The sequence below is a fragment of the Bos taurus genome, chromosome 8, assembly GCF_002263795.3.
Source record: "Bos taurus isolate L1 Dominette 01449 registration number 42190680 breed Hereford chromosome 8, ARS-UCD2.0, whole genome shotgun sequence".
NCBI lineage: Eukaryota > Metazoa > Chordata > Mammalia > Artiodactyla > Bovidae > Bos > Bos taurus.
In genome coordinates this window covers 37,651,692-37,671,735 of record NC_037335.1, presented here as the reverse complement: position 1 = coordinate 37,671,735, position 20,044 = coordinate 37,651,692, and positions in this window count along the sequence as shown.

Below are 20,044 nucleotides of genomic sequence, written 5' to 3'. Positions count from 1 at the left end.
CACTTTCACAGCATCATCTTTCAGGATTTGGAATAGCTCAACTGGAATTCCATCACCTCCATTAGCTTTGTTCATAGTGATGCTTTCTAAGGCCCACTTGACTTCACATTCCAGGATGTCTGGCTGTAGGTGAGTGATCACACCATTGTGATTATCTGGGTCGTGAAGATCTTTTTTGTACAGTTCTTCTGTGTATTCTTGCCATCTCTTCTGCTTCTGTTAGGTCCATACCATTTCTGTCCTTTATCGAGCTCATCTTTGCATGAAATGTTCCTTTGGTGTCTCTGATTTTCTTGAAGAGATCCCTAGTCTTTCCCATTCTGTTGTTTTCCTCTATTTCTTTGCATTGATCGCTGAAGAAGGCTTTCTTATCTCTTCTTGATATTCTTTGGAACTCTCCATTCAGATATTTATATCTTCCCTTTTCTCCTTTTCTTTTCGCTTCTCTTCTTTTCACAGCTATTTGTAAGGCCTCCCCAGACAGCCATTTTGCTTTTTTGCATTTCTTTTCTATGGGAATGGTCTTGATCCCTGTCTCCTGTACAATGTCATGAACCTCATTCCATAGTTCATCAGGCACTCTATCTATCAGATCTAGGCCCTTAAATCTATTTCTCACTTCCACTGTATAATCATAAGGGATTTGATTTAGGTCATACCTGAATGGTCTAGTGGTTTTCCCTACTTTCTTCCATTTAAGTCTGAATTTGGCAATAAGGAGTTAGATGTAAGGGTAGAAAAATGGTATTTTCAGGAACATAAATATCAAAACATTAAGCTTTCATGCACACATGCTCAGGAAACCAGTGGAGGATGTACATTATCAAAACAAGGGAATTAACCAGTTAGAGAGAAATAACTGGGAATTTTGAGTTCCTATATTTTGACTTCTTTTAGGGTGAGAAAGCAGGTCACTCAGCTCTGTGTTAGAATGTGGAACATTTAATAATGATTATGTAGATGATATCGGAGAAGGCAATGGCAACCCACTCCAGTACTCTTGCCTGGAAAATCCCATGGACAGAGGGGCCTGGTGGGCTGCAGTCCATGGGGTCACTAAGAGTCGGACACGACTGAGCAACTTCACTTTCAGTTTTCACTTTCATGCATTGGAGAAGGAAATGGCAACCCTCTCCAGTGTTCTTGCCTGGAGAATCCCAGGGACGGGGGAGCCTGGTGGGCTGCCGTCTATGGGGTTGCACAGAGTTGGACACGACTGAAGTGACAGCAGCAGCAGCAGCAGCATGTAGATGATATTACCCTAATGGCGGGAAACAAAGAGAACTAAAGAGGCTCTTGATAAAGGTGAAAGAGGAGAGTGAAAAAGCTGGCTTAAAACTTAACATTCAAAAAACTAAGATCATGGCATCCAGTCCTATCACTTCATGGCAAACAGATGGGGAAGAAAATGAAAACAGTGACAGACTTTATTTTCTTGGGCTCCACAGTGATTTTGGAGCCAGGTCACTGCAGCCATGAAATTAAAAGATGCTTGGTCCTTAGAAGAAAAGCTGTGACAAACCTAGAGAGCATATAAAAAGAAGAAACATCACTTTGCTGACAAAGGTCCATATAGTCAAAGCTATGTTTTTTCCAACAGTCATGTACAGACATGAGAATTGGACCTTAAAGAAGGCTGAGTGCTGAAGAATTGATGCTTTTGAACTGTGGTCTTGGAGAAGACTCCTGAGAGTCCCTTGGACAACAAGGAGATCAAATCAGTCAATCTTAAGGGAGATCAACCCTGAATATTCATTGGAAGGGATAATGCTGAAGCTGAAGATCCAATACTTAGGCCACTTGATGTGAAGAGCTGACTCATGGGGAAAGACCCTGATGCTGGGAAAGATTGAGGGCATGAGAAGAAGGAGCAACAGAGGATGAGATGGTTGGATAATATCACTGACTCATTGGCCATGAGTTTGAGCAAACTTCAGGAGATGATGAATGACAGGGAAACCTGGCATGCTGCAGTCCATGGGGTCACAAAGAGTCAGACGTGACTTAGTGACTGGACAACAACAACAACAGGATTTTAATAGGAGGAGATAATTCTAAAATGTTATGTAAATTATACAGGGAATAAGGAAATGGGTGCAGCACATGGATGCAGGTGGAGGTCTCTCCAAGACAGTAGTGAAGGGAGGTGTCAGGGAGTCCCAGGTAGAGACTACATCGAGATTATAGCAGTAAGACTCCAGATGTAGACAGATGGTCATCACTACCTCACCAGCCATCATACTGTCTTTCTCAATCAGCTGAACTACTAAAGAATATGATCCAACAAAACGGGAATAAACCAAGAAGGAGGGAGACATAAGATCCAGGAAACAGGGATTTTACTCACGAGAAGACAAATGGAATTCATTAGATGACATTAAAGAGGTCACAGGTAACAATATATGGCAGGCCTGGACCAGCCCAGGTAGAAGAAGGATGAATTTCTGCTGAAGGGCAGTTTCCATGGGGGAAAAAAAAACAGCAGTGTTAGATCCTGGCATGATAAAATTTATGAAATACCGTACTGTGGGATTTGTGAAAATTATGGGACAAATTAGCAGAGTGTACGAAAAAAAACCCTAGGCAAACTTTTATATATAAAAAAAGCAAGTAATTGTTAACTTAAAGAAAACAAAATAAGAAATAAGAATCATAGTGCCATATAGTGCTTAGCTTAGAATAACATTTATATAGACAAATACTGTGACCACTGAGACTTGCCTCAACCAAAGATCTTGATATAACTGTAATGAGACAGTTGTCTGGAGAAACAAAGAAGATGGTGGCAAGAGAGAGTGCAATCCTCCTTATTTATTACAGGTCAGGAGAAATGAGTCACATTGAGCTGCCAAAAGTTACCAGGAGATGCATATTATTTAGAAATGTGGAGAAGTATATATTCCAAAAGAATGGCTGAAAGGGTCAAAAGTAGCTGTCTTTGGAAAAGCAGAGAGGGAGCAGTGGGTCAAGGAAGCTGTCTTTTTAAAAAATTATCATAAGCCTTTTTGTATTATTTGTGATATGTACAGAGTTAACAAAAATAAAAATAACAAAATAGAATATATTAAATTTATAAATACTATTTAAAATGTTTAATGCTCAAATAAGTTTGTAAATGGATCCAGGTTTAACCAAAGTCTCCTAAAAGTGCTTCCCAGGGTTGCTAAGATTATGTATAAAATAATGATGCTTGTAAGTTGAACGTTAAAGCCTAAGGAAGAATTAGGTTTAATTAAGTTGAATAAATTTAATGATATGTGTGTGTGTATCTATATAGATATATAGATATAGATAAAAAGTAACTCCTGAATATCCTTTCCTGTGCATAAAAACTCATCTTGACCACATGAAATCTCCTTATATTGTCAGATTTTAAAGCCAGTACTGAATGCTGGGGAAGGGAGAGGTGCCTGGGGGTGCATGGCTGACTAAGCTTTGGAAAAAGAAAGGAAGATCTTCAACCATGGGTTTTTCATCAGTTCCTGCCATCCATATACTGGGGACATGGACTGATTTGTGCGTCCCAGTCTCATCAGACAAACAGGATGGGATGTTTGATCTTGAAGCTCTGTCCGGTCATTCCTGAGTCATATTTTGTGCTGAGCAGTCTTCTCCCCAGCTCTGGGCAATTCCCTAAAGGATAAATAGGAAGGCTGACAAATTGCTCTCTCTATCCTGTTAGTGACCCTTCCTGCCCCAGAGTCATTAGATTCAAGGAAAATGAGCAGTGGCAGCTAATTAGGAATAGATTGGGGTGGGAGTAGGCAGGCAGTAGGGAATGAGTGGGGATCCAGGGACACAGTTCAGAGACTTTTCTCTAAAGAAATCCAACCTGAAAGGACAGACAATTGTTGAATTAGCCCACACTACTGGGCATTCATTTTAAAAGATTACAAGAGATATTTCAATAGTCACCCTCAGGAACTAATTTTTTCCATATTATATAGTCCTCTAGCTCTTCAGAATGCAGGACTGGGCAGGCTAAATTTCAATAGGCAAGACTCTAAAACACTGTATTGAGCAGGACTAGGGTATACACATATATCTATCAAGGGCCAGATAGTAAATACTTTAGCTATATGATCTCTGTCATAACTGCCCGAGTCTGCCATTTTTCAGCACAAAACCAGCCATGGCTGTGCTGTGCTCAGTCTTGTCCAACTTTTTGTGACCCCATGGACTGTAGCCCACCAGGCTCCTCTGTCCATGGGGATTCTCCAGGCAAGAATACTGATGCCATGCCCTCCTCCAGGGGATCTTCCCAACCCAGGGATAGAAACCAAGTCTCCCACATTGCAGGCAGATTCTTTACCATCTGAGCCACCAGAGAAACCCAAGAATACTGGAGTGTGTAGCCTATCCCTTCTCAAAGGGACCTTCCCGGCTCAGGAATTGAATGGGGGTCTCCTGCACTGCAGGAAGATTCTTTACCAGCCGAGCTACCAGGGAAGCCCCAAAGCAGCCATGGTCATATGTAAATGAATGAGCATGGCTGTGTTCCAACAAAACTTTATTTACAAAGACAGACAATGAGCCAGATTTGACCCCCAGACAGTAGGATCAGAAAACTGACTTTCATCCAAAACTACACTGGATGAAATTGTGAAGTAGATGCATTAAATGAATCCTTGATGATGGCATTTCAGGTTGTTTGACAAGTGGGTGAATATCAGTCAGAATCTTGTTTCAACTACTGGAAAACTATCCAAACTTGTTTAAAGCCAAGAGAAATTTTCTGTTTGTTGTTTATATAACTGAAAACTTAGAGGTAGACCTGGCTTTAGGAGCAGTTCTAAATGACTTCTCTTTCCTCACCTTTGGGCTCACATTCTCCCCCTGTAGAGGGCATTCTCAACCAGCTTCTCTTCTCAGAGTTATAAAATGGTTGCCTCCAGCCACCAAAGCTAGATCCTTCAAGATTCACATCCTATGGCAAGAGCTTGGAATTCTTGGCAGAAGAATTGAGACCACGAAAATTAAGCTGGCTTTAAGCCAAGTACTCAATTCAGTCTTAATATCTGCTAGTGCAAGGCTTTTTTCTTTGGCTTTTTGTTCTAGAAAGGTTCTGATAACTCTTGGGCCATATTCTTCCTTATAAATGTTACAATCAGCTTATCAAGCTCCAAGGAAAATCTTTTAGGGTTTGTGACTAGAACTCTATTAAATTTATAGACCAACCTGAGGAAGATCAACATCTTGACAATATTGTCTTCACATTTATGAATGTGGTATAGTTCTCTCCATTTATTTAGGTTTTCTTTAATATCTCTTCATGCTTGTGCTCAGCAGCTAAATCATGTCCAGCCCTTTGCAACCTCATGGACTGTAGCTTGCTAGCCTCCTATATCCATTGGATTCCCCAGCTGAATACTGGAGTGGGTTGCCATTTCCTTTTCTAATCTCTAACTGTTTATAATTTTCCCCATAGAGTTCAATAGGGAAGATGGAGAAGCAAGAATACACAAAAGGATTGTACAGAAAAGGCCATAATGACCTGGATAACCACAACAGTGTTATCACTCATCTAGAATCATACATCCTGGATTGTGAAGTCAAGTGGGCCTTAGGAAGCATTATTATGAACAAAGCTAGTGGAGGTGATAGAATTCCAGCTGAGAGCTGTTTGAAATCCTAAAAGATGATGCTCTTAAAGTGCTGCACTCAGTATGTCAGCAAATTGGGAAAACTCAGCAGTGGTCAGAGGATTGCAAATGGTCAGTTTCCATTCTAATCCCAAAGTAGGGCCATGCCAAAGAATGTTCAAACTACCACACATTTGCACTCATCTCACATTCTAGCAAGGTAATGCTCAAAATTCTTCAAGCTAGGCTTCAACAGTACGTGAACTGAGAACTTATATAGGTACAGGCTGGATTTAGAAAAGGCATAGGAGCCAGAGATAAAATGCCAACATCTGTTGGATCACAGAAAAAGTAAAAGAGGAGAGTGAAAAAGTTGGCTTAAAACTCAGCATTCAAAAAACTAAGATCATGGCATCCAGTTCCATCACTTCATGACAAACAGAAGAGGAAACAATGGAAAGAGTGATAGATTTTATTTTCTTGGGCTCCAAAAATCACTGCAGATGGTGACTGCAGCCATGAAATTAAAAGACACTTGCTCCTTGGAAGAAAAGCTATGACAAACCTAGACAGTAATATTAAAAAGAAAAGACATCACTTTGCTGACAAAGTTCCATATAGTCAAAGCTATAGTTTTTCCAGTCAAGTATGGATGTGAGAGTTGGACCATAAAAAATGATGGGTGCTGAAGAATTGATGCTTTTGAACCCTAGTGCTGGAGAGGACTCAGAGGAGTCCCTTGGACAGCAAGGAGATCAAACCAGTCTATCCTAAAGGAAATTAACCTTGAATATTCATTGGAAGGACTGATGCTGAAGCTGAAGCCCTAGTACTTTGGCCACCTGATGTGAAGAGCTGACTCCTTGAAAAAGACTCCGATGCTGGGAAAGATAGAAGGCAGGAGGAGAAGGGGGTGACAGAGGATGAGTTTCTGATTTGTTATTTATTTTTATTTTTTTGCAGAAGAGACCTCTAGGCTCATACAGAAATGCACATTTGCTTTTCCTATTTTTACAACATGCTTCCACCAGATATTTTGGTAAATTCTAATAGAAGAAGATACTGCTTCCTTAGTACTGTTCTCATCAGAGCCCCTCTTGGTCTGAATTACAGCCATATTAAATGAATTGCACCCACCCGAGTCTTGCTCTCATTCCTTTGCATATGCTTCTCTCTCTGCCTGGAATTCATCTCCCCTGGCTTATTCCTGCTTAAGCCTTTCCTAACCTGAGTCTGGGTAGGATTCCCCCCCACCCTCCACGTACATTCTGCTATCACACCCTATGCTTTCACCTTCCTGACACTAATCACGCTATAACACGATAGAATCTGGCCCTCGGGCAGCATCAGCCTAATTTGGATGTTTGTTAGAAATGCAGAATTTCAGGCCTCCCTTCCCACACTCACTGAAACAAAAAACTCTGGGGTGGGACCCTGAAATCTGTGCTTTCACAAGCCTCATTTCACAGTGCTCATTCAGTTTGAGAACCACTGCTTGCTCTAATGTAATTGCCTGTTTACTGTTTGGACTCCATACCAGAGGTCAGCTCCATGGGGTAGGGCTCTCTCTGTCCTCATCATCTCTGTGTCTGCCAAGCCCATGATCAGTGTTCTGTCAATTCTATGTGGAATCTGAAAGATAAAGGTAAGAAAGAGGGAGGGGACTCGGTCCGAGAGAACTGCCCAGGGACTGACCTCCACCTCCCTGCTTCTACTCATCTCCAAAGTCAGCTACACTAGATGCTCCAGCCTTTTGCCTTATTTGCTTGCTTGCTTGCTTTTTTGCATTTCCTGGAGGTTCATTGCCTTCCAAATAAAATTGCTTCTAAAGAAGCCAGGACCCTGGGGCCCAGGACAGGCACCATAAGCTTGAAGAAGTGCTCAGGGACAGGAGACACAGCTGGTCTGGGGGCGGTTGGTGGCTCTGTTAGTGACTAGGTTTGGCTGAGCTTCAGCAAGTCTCTGTCCCTCACTGGGTGCTCTGACAGCTTGTGGTGGGGCAGGTGCATTGTCTTCTCCATGGGAACCTATAATACAGCACAGGAAGTGTAATGAAATGGGGCAGAAGCCAGATAACCGTGATAGCACCGAGGGGGCCAGCAGGAGGACTTCAGGGTTACAACCCAGTGACAGTGGATGCAGCAGCCAAGGGAATTTCAGTTGTATTCACTCCAAGTTCTTCTCTCTCCTCTCTTCTCCCCAGCCCTCACTGTTGCTCTTATTCTCCAGGTCTTGATGTGGTACCCATCATGTGACCATTTGCAGATCAGGACCATGGACTGAAGTAGAAACTTATTTTTCTTCAAATAAAGCAAACCAAACATTCACTGTACAATTTTGGACTGTGGTTTCAGAGAAGTCTTTTCCAGTGTGTGTATGGAGGGGCAGTCCAGACCAGCGTTTGTAATGACGCTCCTATCTGACTCCCTCATGAATGTGGAGGTTATCATCTGCATTCTCCTATCTGTCTTGTGATTGCCTGTGGAAAAGAGGGCTTCCCTCTGTGATTTCTCCTGAAGGGAGTGGAGATTACTGATGTCAGTCATTGTGAACGGACCATGCCGAGGGTTCTCCAGAGTGGCAGGGGTTAAAGGCGGAGCCTACCACAAGGAGCCAGGCAAGGATGCTTCCCACCAGGGAACCCCAATGTAATGGGAGTAAGTCAGATTCCATACACCCAATTATCTACTTCAAGGGTCAGCAAACTGTGGTCCCTAGGCCAAATCCATCCCATGGTCTGTTTTTATAAATAAAGTGTTGTTGGAACACAGTCATGACCATTTATTTATATGTTGTCTGTTACTGCTTTACCATCATGACAGCAGAGTTAAGTAGTTGTGACAGAGTCTGTTAGGCCCACAGAGGCTAAGTATTTATTACTGTATCTGGCTCCCTACAAAGTTTGTAGACTCTTGCTTTGATGGAACATTTATTTCCTCTTTATGATATCCAGCCTCTGGCTCTGGCCTGGTCATATTTAAAGGGTCTAGCCTGATTTCATCTATGCTAGTGGGCTTAAAATATTTACTTTAAACTTTTAATTTAGAAGCAATTTCAAATTTATATAAAAGTTGTAAGAATAATGCAAAGATTATCAAATACCTTTTACCAGATTCACCTATTAACATTTTACACCATTTGCGTTATTTGTGCTCACACTCTATGTATTTATATTTTATGTTTTCTATTCATAGTATATAATATTCTTAATCATTTGAGACTGTCACATAAATCAAAGCTCTTTACTTGTCAATGCTTCATGTGCATGTGAAGGCTTCCTGAGAATTAAGATTTTTTCTTTTCATGACCAAGTACATTTAAATTTTAGTAAGGTTAATATTGATTGCCAACAAAGGTCCATATAGTCAAAGCTATGGTTTCTCCAGTAGGTATGTATGCATGTGAGAGTTGGACCATAATGAAGGCTGAGTGCTGAAGAATCGATCATTTCAAACTGTTGTACTGAAGGAGACTCTTGAGAGTCCTTCAGACAGCAAGGAGATCAAACTAGTCAATCCTAAAGGAAATCAACCCTGAATATTCATTGGAAGGACTGATGCTGAAGCTGAAACTCCAATATTTTGGCCACCTGATGTGAAGAGCTGACTCATTAGAAAAGACCCTGATGCTGGAAAAGATTGAGGGCAATCTCAAGGCGGGGAACAGAGGACAAGATGGTTGGATGGCATCACTGACTCAGTGGACATGAGTTTGAGGAAACTCCGGGAGATAGTGAAGGATGGGGAAGCCTGGTGTGCTGCAGTTCATGGGGTCACAAGGAATTGGACATGACTTAGTGACTAAACAACAATATCGATACCATACTTTCATCTACTCTACCATCCATATTTCAGTAATGTCCTTTGCACTATTTCTTCTCTTCCAGTATGGCATTCAGGGTCAGGAGTTGCCTTCACTTGTTGTGAACATTAGCTTTTGAGGTTTGATTCCATGAAGGAATGAAACATATCCTTTATAGTTCATCTCCCAGAAAACTGTAAGGAAAAGGCAACCTTTTCTTTGGCCCTTCAGAGCTTATACTTGAGGAGCACCTAGAACGTTCTGGGGGAAGTTTCTAGGAACTGGGGAAATGTTGATGAAATGGGGTTTCTAGAAGGCAGGTAGGTTCCTACAGCTTCCTGCCCCTCCTCTGAATATGGTGGTCATGCCTCACATTTGGAGATCCCCAGAGAGGAGAATTTCTAGCCCAAACTCTTTACTCTCTGGCTGCAATCAGCCCAAAAGATCCCTTTCCATGATGATCCCCAGCCCTAAAGAGAAAATGTATGTAAGACTCTTATCACCCTGAGAATTTGGAAGTGTGGGGATAAACAAGGACCTTGGAGCCAAATGCACAGACTTGGAATCTGCAGATCTGGGAAGGATCTGTGCCTGTTGACTTGTTAAGGATCCAACTTCATATAAATTAAAATTAATTATATCAGTTAAGGCTACCATTTAAAGCATAATTAATCATCCTTTTAAAAATAGAGAAATATTTTTGGTTAGCATAAATGGGTTAAATAAAAACTTATGCAAGAAGCAATAAAGTTTGATTTGGTGTATCTGTAATATATGTAACATATATAAGTAATCTTGCAAAAATATGTGTTTAAAAATATAACATTCATTTAACTGTTTATTCATTTTTTATCAACGATTTATTGGTCTATTGTGTGCTAAGTGCTGGGGATGGAGAAATGAATCACACATTCCTGGATAAGCTGGGAGGGACCATTTTGCTGTATTAAAGAATTTGGATTTATCTTTCAGAAAGTATAATGTTATTCTCACTGGGCCTGGCCTGGGCCTAGAAATGCAGGTTTGAAATTCTGACCCTTCTGGGGGTGGTAGCACTCTTTTGGAAAGTGTGATGCCTGTGGCTGGACTGCAAATACTGGTAAAGGGTTTAAGTCTCTAACGATTCTTCCAGAACAGCCAGCTGACAATGAGTAATATGCAGTTTGATGTGAAAATTAGAAAACTGGCAGACGAACCTGCAAGAAGGAAATTGGATTTCCAGAGAGACGAATGGGAGGCCATGCGGCTGAGCAGGGTTCATAAGATGCAAATGCAGGCAGGGGAGTTGCAATCCTCGCTCTTGCTCAGAGTGCAGAATAAGTCCCTATTATTTATTTATATATGGGTGAAAGCGAGAGTTCCGTGGTCCTGGTGTTTATGATCAAAATGGATGGATTCAATATCGAGTAATGATGTGTTCAAAATGAAAGGCACATCATTAAATGTCACAGGCGTTTATTAACACAGTTTCCTTCTTATTCAAATAAAATAAGCATTATCCCACCAGGGCCCACGTGACTCTCTCGCCTTTTCTCAGCAGGTTTTGGAGGAATCTCTGTTTCTGGGAGGCAGTGTGGTGGAAAGCAAATCTGAGAGAAGTAGAGGGATGTGATAAGGAGTTCTCTCTTTCTCTTTAGCTTCCCCATCATGTTTCATTAGGTTACTCATTTGTTTCCCATCCCTTTTCTCCTCTCTTATTCCTCTGCTTTTCACTGCATATTATTGAGATCTAGAAATGGATTCTGGGGACTTCCCTGGTGGTGCGTTGGATAAGAATCTGCCTGCCCGTGCAGGGGACACGGGTTAGATCTCTGGCCTGGGAAGATTCCACATGCTGTGAAGCAGCTAAGCCCGCACGCCACAACTACTGAGCCCACTTGCTGCAACTACCGAAGCCTGTGTGTCTAGAGTCCATTGCTCCGTAACAAGAGAAACCACGACAATGAGAAGTCCGAGCACCACAATGCTTGCCAAAACTGGAGAAAGCCAACACACAGCAGTGAAGACCCAGCACAGCCATAAACTAATAAATAAAAGAAATAGCTTCCATTCTCATGAACTGTGACTTGTTTCCCCCACAACAGTTAGTTGGGAGGAAATGGCAACCTTCATCTCAGGATCCTTAGAACAAATCCATGCCCAGAGCCACTCATGCTAAAAGACGGCACAGTTTTGAATGTTCGTGCTCCAGCTGAAAGAAACCGACTTTGGAGAAATGACATAAATTCATTACTACTGCACTGAAACCTCTTTCTGCTCCAGGCAGAGAAGATAAATTACCACCCAAGTGATATAAAGTTAGTTTGAATATTTTGTTGGATCAAATGCATCACAATGTCTGGAAATCTCTCCTCTTTCAAGTTGGAATTAAAGAATGGTTATCAGACCAATAATAGACACTATCATTTGCATACATTTCATCTCAAGGGACTTCTGAAGTTATGCAATACTCCAGTGGTTAATTGTTCTTCACACTCCTGACATATCAAATTATAGCTCAGATTAGGGAGAAACCATTGGTGATGGAGATGACTGGCAGGAGTTCACAAAGGGGGGCCTCTTTGAGGCCTGAAAGAGGACATTGCCAACAGGGGTGGTGCTGGGCCTTTTAAAGTGTTCCCATGAAGGAGGTGAACTTGACAAATTTTATTTGAAAGCAGGTTTTCTCCATGTTTTATTATTCCAAACAACTAGGCATCCAAAAATTCTAACTTTTTTCTTTTTTTTTTTCTTTTGTCCCTTTTCATCAAAAACTTATTTTTTTTAAAATAACCTTTAAAGTTGTCATTGACTCCATTTTCCCCCAGAATTCTTATTGAACAGGTCTCTGGTCTCAGAGGTTCTATGGAAGGAATTAATAATCAGTGTGTACTGAAAAGGTGTAACAACAGCAGGCTGATTTTTGAAAATCCTTCCTGATTTCTTCATAATCTCAGGGGACCATCAAGAAATAATATACTCCATTTTATTACTCTGAGCCTCCAAAGCACAGCACAGAGGCAGGCATGAGAATGATATGCCTTTCTTGCTGAGTAAAGAAGTAACTAGCCTTTTCCCATGGTGCCATGTTGGGCTGCACCCCACAGGCCTATAAACCCTGTGCTTGCCAGTTTCAAGAACAAAGAAAGAGCCCACAGGCAGCAACAGAGATATCAATGTTTTAACAGAGGGGGGAATACAGTTGAGGTCCTGAATTGACACTCCACTGTGTAAGGCAGGCTGCTGGCAGGACATGGCAGCAGTCTGTGTTCCCAGGGGAGGGGGAGGTTACCAGTTATAGGGGAGCTGACATCAGGTTGGCTCACTGGTTACCAAGTAGTTGAGATTAACAGAGGGACATGCCCCTCACTGCCCCTCTTATAAGCTCTTCCATAATGGAGATGTTCCCATTTAAAGGTTATAACAATCACCAACTGGGCCTGGAGCAAGTATGTAGGAAGGTCAGTCCTGTGAGTTGAGTGTGGGTGAAGCAGGCACTAGTCAGGCAGGGGATGGACAGAGAGCAAGAGAACAGACATCTTTGGTGGCCTGATAATATACTCCACTCCTACATACCCTGCATAACCCTTACAATCTTGGTCCATTCCTCTTCTGCAGTACACCTGGGGTCAGGTATGTAGAGGGGCACTGAAATCAGGTATCACAAATGCAGTACAGATGCCAGCAGCAAAAGTATAAACTGAAAGATACCCAATATGCTAAGAATAGTCATTTGCCAGGATGTGGGCAGATTCTGAAGGTAAGCACTTCTTGGGTCAATGGAGAGGGAGTCAATGGTGGCAGCATCTTGTCCAGTTTATAAGGAAGATAGGGCCACCCCAGGCTTTCACAAGCTCAAAGCCAACCCCATGGTGGCAGTGGGGAGGCCCCAGCTCTAAAATAAGCATTCTGTTGGCTTAGCCAGGAGTCACCAGTCACAGTACAGATGTACTGCCCTAAGTTATGATGCATGCCATTAGGTGTGCACCCACTGGGCTATGCTTAGTCCCTCAGTTGTGTCCGCCTCTTTGAGATCCCAAGGACTGCAGCCCGCCAGGCTTCTCTGTCCATGGGGATTCTCCAGGCAAGAATACTGGAGTGGGTTGCCATGCCTTTCTCCATTAGGTCTTTCCAAACAAAAATTTGTTAATCCCAGTAGTTGGACTTATGTGTCCAAAAGCCAGCCCATTCCATTCCACACAGCATAGCCCAGTCAGTTGTACAATAATGTTTACAGACATGGGTCCTTCTGATGTACTGGCATGTATGATAAGAAGATGGTGAGAGTCTAATCCCCCCATGGTCAACAGTCCCCACATAGTCACTAATCAGATTAGTTTCATGGAAGTCCAGAGGAGGACGACAATGGCATCTCACTGTAGACACAGCAATTCGGCTCAGTCCTCAAATTTTTTTCTGCTCACACTAGGAATGAAATGTAACACATCTAATAGGCACAACAGAGAGGAGATCTTCACCATTAAGCAAGATACAAGCAGTACCTGTACTCTGAGATAATACCACACTTGATTGTAGTTTTTGTCCTGGTCTGCAATACAGTTCAGAAAACTCAAGTTTTCTGTAATACAGGAGCACATCCAAAATCACCCTCTACAATGGCCACCTAGTGTTACCTTGGATGTCAGAACCACAGCTACGCCACTTTGACGTTCAAATGTATTCTCCTCCACAATGGCCAGAGCAGATGTATAATGAATGTTTGATAGGCCACAAAACAAGCCACTCTGGTCAGTAAAGTTTAAGTTTACCCATATATTTGCCAGAATGTACCCCATATACCTCCATATACGAATATTTTTCCATCATTCCCCCCGAAGCATATATCCCTCGAAGGAGGAATGCTGCTTGCCCTGGGTCCAGATCATGTCCCTTGCTGCTAGGCCTCCTTTTTGTTTGCCTAGCTATCCACATTGGGGGAAAACTGATTAGATATTTTGAACAGGATCAGAGGTATGTTAATGGGGAAACATTTTATAGGCTACACATTTTATCACTTATACCGAATTATTACACAAACATTGTACATCTGCTTTTAGCGGCAGCCTTAAAAGCAAGCAGTGATACATCATGTGTAGTTATACTCTGTGACAACTTCAGCAGATAATTTTCTTTCCATCCTGAACATCAGGACAAAAGAACAGCTAGCACAATAACTCTTATAAATACAGACCTCAATTAGCAGAAACAATTTAATATTCACTGAAACATATTTTTCTTTCCAAAATTACCCTCATCTTCACCAACCAGAGTCAAATCGAGACTAGTTTGTTTGCAAAGTCAGTCTGGTCAATTGACCACAAAGGCTGTGGTGGGACTTCTCAGAAGGAATCTCAAGCAGAATTCCTAAAAGGTCTCTGAAGACCAGGAAAACCATGGCAAAGTTGTGCCATCAGGCTCCACCTCAGTGAATTTCTCCCTTCTAGAAGTCAGGAAAACATCAAGATTTCTGCACTTGCCAGGAGAGAGTCTTCTCCATTTGTCTGATAAGGCTGCTCAGAATCCAGGCATCTCCAATTTTCAGAGAGGCCAGGCAGAGAAAAAAGAAAAATGGTTCAATTCCACCCACAGGGGTAGTTTACCAAACTGCTATAAATCATCACTAACTTGAGGGGAAGGGTTTCTTTCTATGTGGAAAATAGAGTTCAAAACAAGTAATATTCCAGACAAAAACCATAAAAATTATTCCAATATTCAGCAGTTCACTCAATAACTAATCTTTTAAATTTTTTATGAAGCCATCAAGTTTTCCATGAGGATTCTTTAATTTCTTAGCCAGTTCAGTGGTATGAACTAAAGTTTATCAGAGACCTGTCCTTGTCAAAAAGACCTTCCTATGAATCTTCTTGAAGATGAAGTGCTTTTGTAAAAGTATCAAAGTATAACCGTCTATAAATGACAAAAGATGTAAAAAGGCAAGGCTAAACATTTTGATTGCAATATAATCAATAAAGAAAATTGCTTACAATAACTAGAATTATGACTGATTTTAATCTTAATCTTTAGAAATCTTAATCTCTGGCAAAAACTAAGAAGCAAGTAATTGTGAACTGTTTGTTATACCAGAATTTTCTGATAGGAAAACTTACACTTTAGTCTTCCTCTCCTAAGAAAGTAAAGGTAGATAAACTTAGACCCATGCCGCAATTAATGTTCTAATATTCTATCCATTTGAAATGACTCAGATAGTCAATAAATTTTATTTAACTTAGTTTACTTTCAAGTTACCAAAATCTAGTAGATATTCCCCAAACATAATTACTCCAGTAGAGTTTACCTAAAGGTTCTTATCTCACTTAAAGGTTTATCCTATCAAGTTACTTTCTTTGCTGACAGATTTGCAACAAATATAATAAGGCCTATCTAACCTCTAGGAAACTTAGGTCCAACAGAAGTATTATACTTAACACTGATGACTCAAAAGATATATCTTTATTAAATCAAACCAATAAGCTTAAGGAGCTTCAATACCAGGTATTGATTCAGTATTGAATATGTCCCAGATCATGTGAGCCTGAAATTCATTTGGGACATTTTCTTTTATTTTCCTTCTTATTTCTGAGAATTTTATATTTTTTAGAATTCTTTTATATTTCTGAGAATTTATATAAACTTTTAATTTCTCTTCAGCCACTTAAGCAGAGATTATCTACAAACCAACTGTCTTGGTCCGGGTGCGGGTTGGAAAAGAATTTCCATACATGAGACAGAATGAGAGGGAAATAAAATTAGAGTGGGAGACACTCTTAGAGCAGTGAGCCAGCTCAAGGGAGAACCGACGTTGAACAGGGGTCCTTAGTCCGCTTTTATACCCAGGGTACAAGAAGTGGGATAGGGGTCTTGCGGGTCATTTGCTGATTAGATGAGGCAGATATACTGGGTGGCGGGGAAGAGTAAGGCAAATATCTTCTCCCTATGGGGTAGGAGGGGAGACAGCTGATACTGCTTAGGAGGACCTGAAATCCATTAATAGTTACAACATGGGGGAGGGAATGACTATAACAGTCTGGTTTTTCTGTTTCTGCATTCCAAGACCGTCCTTGGTTTTATCTGCTCTTTCATCCTTGGGTCACCACACCAACCTTATAGCGCCATTTGGAGGCAGAGACATCTCATATTTATAAGATACACATAAACATACTTGTATCTATATAGACACAGATCTCTCAGTTTTCCTGCTCGAGTCTAAAAGGCCCTCTGTTTTTTGTGTTGTTTTTTTTTTTTTTTAAACTCAGGATTAAAATTCCTGAGGGCCCAGGTAGATTACTTTCTTTCACTAAAGACATATGCAAAAACCAGTTTTGAATATCTAAAGAGTCTCATCTTGGCCATATTCAGGTTTTTTTTTTTTTTCTTTCAATTTCTGAATTGCCCATTCAGTTAAAAAAATAATAGTAATAGAAAGTAGTACATATTATTCACTCACATTCAGATGCTTCATTTTAGAGGAACAAGAATCAGTATTCAAGGTGACCTTTGCATCAGCTATTTAGCTAAGCCTCTGTGGCCTTTTTAAATATAAAAACCAATGGCCAATACTACCCAAAGCAATCTACAGATTTAATGCAATCACCAAACTACCCATGACATTTTTCACAGAACTAGAATAGATGATTCTAAAATTTATATGGAACCATAAAAAAAAAACTCATAATTTCCAAGTCACCGTGAGTTAAAAGAAGGATGTTTGAGACATAACACTCCCAGATTTCAGACAATACCACAAAGCTACAGTAATCAAAACAACAATGTATTTGCACAAAACAGACATATGGATCAATGGGACAGAATAGAAAACACAAATAAACCCACACACTATGGTTGATTAATCTTTGACAAAGGAGGCAAGAATATACAATGGAGAATAACAGCCTCTTCAGCAAGTGGTGTTGGGAAAGCTGGACAGCTGCATGTAAATCAGTGAAATTAGAACACACCTTTACCCTATATACAAAAATAAACTCAAAATGGCTTAAAGACTTAACTATAAGATAGGACACTATAAAATTCCTAGGAGAGAACATAGGCAAAACATTCTGACATAAATTGTAGCAATGCTTTCTTTGGTCAGTCTCCCAAGGCAATAGAAATAAAAGCAAAAAAACCCAAATGGGACATAATCAAACTTATAACCTTTGGCACAGTAAAGAAAACCATAAATGAAAAGACAACCTATGGACTGGGAGAAAATATTTGCAAACAATGTAATCAACAATAGCTTGATGTCCAAAATATGCAAACAGCTCATATAACTCAATAATGAAAAAACCAAACAACCCAATCAAAAAACGGGCAGAAGATCTAAATAGACATTTCTCCAAAGACGTAACAGGTGGTCAATAAGCACATGAAATGATGCTCACCATTTCTAATTATTAGAGAAATATAAATCAAAACTACAGTGAGGTACCACCTCACCCTGGTCAGCTTACCTGTCTGAAGCAAGGTCCTAGAACAACATCCCACTGTGAGCAGAGGATGGCCAGCAGAACGTGGTGGCAGGTTTCTCAAGGAGGTAGTGCTTGTGTGGTGAGATTACCAGTTATGGGGGAATTGACAGGTAACAAATGCTGGAGAGTGTATGGAGAAAAGGGCCTCCTTCTATACCATTGGTGGGAATGCAATCTGGTGGAGTCATTATGGATAATAGTATAGAGGTTCCCTGAAAATAAAAAATAGAAATTATCATATGATTCAGCAATCCCACTTCTGGGCGTATACTTAGACAAAACTATTATTCAAAAAAAACACATGCACTCGAGTGTTCATAGCAGCACTATTTACAAATGGCCAAGACATGTAGCAACCAAAATGTCCATCAACAGATGAATGTAAAAAATACATGTAATATATATTATACACACACATATACAAACAAAGAATATTACTCAGCCACAAAAAAGAATTAAATAATGCCATTTGTAGCAACATGGATGAACTTACAGACTATCATATTCAATGAAGTCAGACAGAGCAAGACTATCATACATCATACATATCACTTTTATGTGGGATCTAAAATATACAAATGACCCTTATTCACAAAACAGAAACAGACTTACAGACATAGAAAACAAATTTACATTACCAAAGGAGAAAGAGTGGGGAAGGATAAATTAGGGGTTTGAGATTAACAGATAAAAGCTGCTATATACAAGATAGATAAACAAGAACCTACTGGATAGGACAGGGAAATACATTCACTATCTTGTAATACATCACAGTGGATAAGAATATGAAAAAGAATATATACGTGTAACTGAATCACTTTGCTGTATATTAGAAACTAACACAACATTGTAAATCAACAGTGTGGAGATTCCTTAAAAAACTGGAAATAGAACTGCCTTATGACCCAGCAATCCCACTGCTGGGCATACACACTGAGGAAACCAGAAGGGAAAGAGACACGTGTACCCCAATGTTCATCGCAGCACTATTTATAATAGCCAGGACATGGAAGCAACCTAGATGTCCATCAGCAGATGAATGGATAAGAAAGCCCTGGTACATATACACAATGGAGTATTACTCAGCCATTAAAAAGAATACATTTGAATCAGTTCTAATGAGGTGGATGAAACTGGAGCCTATTATACAGAGTGAAGTAAGCCAGAAGGAAAAACACCAATACAGTATACTAATGCATATATATGGAATTTAGAAAGATGGTAACAATAACCCGGTGTACGAGACAGCAAAAGAGACACTGATGTATAGAACAGTCTTATGGACTCTGTGGGAGAGGGAGAGGGTGGGAAGATTTGGGAGGATGGCATTGAAACATGTAAAATATCATGTATGAAACGAGATGCCAGTCCAGGTTCGATGCACGATACTGGATGCTTGGGGCTAGAGCACTGGGACGACCCAGAGGGATGGTATGGGGAGGGAGGAGGGAGGAGGGTTCAGGATGGGGAACACATGTATACCTGTGGCGGATTCATTTTGATATTTGGCAAAACTAATACAATTATGTAAAGTTTAAAAATAAAATAAAATTAAAATATAAAATAAAAAGAAAAAAGCAACAGCCAGCCCACAGCTGCAGGCACTTTTTTCCCACTGTAATAACGGCCAATATCTCTCAAAAAGTCTTGGGGTATCTATGAGTTCTCTATACACTCTTGGTGGACCCCATTCATCAATGACAGCCCCCACAGGACCCCACAGACTAGTGGATGGCCGAAGAATTGATGCTTTTGAACTGTGGTGTTGGAGAAGACTCTTGAGAGTCCCTTGGACTGCAAAGAGATCCAACCAGTCCATTCTGAAAGAGATCAGCCATGGGATTTCTTTGGAAGGAATGATGCTAAAGCTGAAACTCCAGTACTTTGGCCACCTCATGCGAAGAGCTGACTCATTGGCAAAGACTGTGATGCTGGGAGGGATTGGGGGCAGGAGGAGAAGGGGACGACAGAGGATGAGATGGCTGGATGGCATCACTGACTCGATGGACGTGAGTCTGGGTGAACTCCGGGAGTTGGTGATGGACAGGGAGGCCTGGCGTGCTGTGATTCATGGGGTCGCAAAGAGTCGGACACGACTGAGCGACTGAACTGAACTGAACCCTGGGATTTCTGCTGCAACTTTCAGGTCCCCATTCCCCGCCCTCATTTCCAGACATCTGGGAACTCACAGGCGTTTCCTCCGTTTCTTGGCCA